This window comes from Chrysochloris asiatica, unplaced genomic scaffold (assembly GCF_000296735.1).
Source record: "Chrysochloris asiatica unplaced genomic scaffold, ChrAsi1.0 scaffold00412, whole genome shotgun sequence".
NCBI lineage: Eukaryota > Metazoa > Chordata > Mammalia > Afrosoricida > Chrysochloridae > Chrysochloris > Chrysochloris asiatica.
In genome coordinates, this window is record NW_006408930.1 from 1,302,264 (window position 1) to 1,304,651 (window position 2,388).

A 2,388-nucleotide genomic window follows, 5' to 3' on the forward strand; every position below is an offset into this window, starting at 1 on the left:
CAGTATCGACTCAGTGACCTTATGCACAGAACGAAACACTGCCTAGGGTTTCCAAGGCTGTAAGTCTTTACAGAAATAGAGCACCTTGTCTTTCTCCCTCAGAGTGGTTGGTGGATTTTAACTGCCCACCTTGCAGTCAGCAACCCAATTGAAGCCTACTCTGCCACCATGGTTCCTTAGTTCACCTTAATCCTTAGTCCCCACCTTAATCTTGCCTCATTGACAGTTTACTTCAAAATGGGTCCATATTACAGAATGGAGGAATATGACTTTGTTGTTGTTGTTAGGTACTGTCAAGTTGGTCCTGACTCATAGAGAACTTATGTACAATAGGACTAAACACTCCCCAGTCCTGGGCCAACTTCACAATCATTGTTATTCTTGAGCCCATTACTGCTGCCACTGTGCTAATCCATCTTGTCAAGGGACTTCCTGTTTTTCACTGACCCTCCATTTTACCAAACATGATGCCCTTCTCCAGGGACAGGTCCCTCCTGACAATATGTCTGAAGTATGTGAGACAAAGGCTAGCTAGCCATCCTTGCTTCACAGAAGTATTCTGGCTTTACTTCTTCCAACACAGATTTGTTTGTTATAGCAGTCCATGATACTTTTAATATTCTTCTCATACACCAAAACTTAAATGCATCAATTCTTCTACAGTCTTCCTTATTCATTGTTCAACTTTCACATGTATATAAGGCTATTCAAAATACCATGCTAGGGTCTAGTGTACCTTAAACCTCAAACCTTAAACCTTTGCTCTTGAACATTTTAAAGAGGTCTTGTGCAACAGATTTGCCTAATGCAATTTGTCAATTAATTTCTTGACTGCTGCTTCCATGAGTGTTGATCATGGATCCCAGCAAAATGAAATCTTTGACAACTTCAGTCTTCTTTACATTACAAGCAACCCATACTGAAGGTCTTTGATATTAATGATATTGTCAGATGGTTTCCACCTTCCAGTGGGTTACCTCTCTTTGGAATAGGTGCAAATATGGAGTCTGACAACGAGCTGTCTTCCATATTTCTTGGCATAGATGAGTAAATGCCTCCAGTGCTACCTCACTTTGCTGAAAGATTTCAATTGGTATTCCATCAACTCCTAGTCTTCAGTATACTTTGGAATTCTTCCTTCAGTATCATTGGGTCTTGGTCAAATGCTACCTTTGGATATGGTGTGACATTGACCATTTCTTTTTGGTACTGTTATTCTGTGTGTTCCTTCCACCTTCTCTTGATGCTTTCTGCATCATTCAATACTTTGCCTGTAGAATCTTTCAATATTGCAAGGCTTAAACCTTTTTTATCAGTTCTTGTAAATGATGAACATGTTCTTCCCTTTACAGATTTCGTTATTAATACCTGATTTTGTCTTCTCGAGCTGCTCATTGAAACTTTCTAATCAACTCTTTTACTTCCTCATTCCTTCCATTTGCTTTAGCATCTCTACGATGAAGAGCAAGTTTCAGAATCTCTTCTGATATCCATTTTGGTCTTTTCTTTCTTTATTGCCTTCTTAATGGCCTTTTGCTTTCTTCCTGTTTAATGTTTGTGATGTCATCCCACAACTCTTCTAGCTTAGTTCATAGTGTCTAATACATCAACTCTGTTCTTGAAATGATCTCTAAATTCAGGTGGGATACGTTTCAGTCAAGTTTTGGCTCTCATGGACTTGTTTAATTTTCTTCACCTTCAACCTGAACTTCCATATCAGTAGTTGATGGTGTCTTCCACAGTCTGCCCCGGCCTTGTTTTAACTGATGATATTGAGCTTTTCCACTATCTCTTCCCATAGATGTGTCCATTTGATTTCTATGTATTTCATCTGGTGAGATGCATGCATATAATCATCTTTTATGTTGTTTTACAAAAGATATTTGCAATGAATAAATCATTTTATAAACTCTATCATGGGATCTGCAGCATCATTTCCATTACTAAGGCCATATTTTCCAACTTCTAATCCTTCCTCTTTGTTCCCAACCTTTGCATTTCAATCACTAGTAATTATCAATACAAATACATCTTGATGGCATGTTTGATCAATTTCAGACTGCAGATGTTGATAAAATTCTTCAGTTTCATCATCACTGACTTTAGTGGTTGGTGCGTAAATTGAAATAATAGTGGTATCTTTTCGTTGGTCCCTTCCTGTGTGCGTACCTCCATTATGGTGACTATAGGGGTGCCTGAGCTGGTGGATACTCCAGCCCCACCCTCGGAGGGTTCTACTACGCATATGCATAGATCTCCTCGAAATTTAAAGAGACCATACCCACTTAAAACCGAGCGGCCGACAGATACTCAGCCCAAACAGGCCTTGAACTTTTCTTGTTTGCTTTTTGTTCCTGTGTTTTTTAACACAGGAAAGAGAAGGAGAGG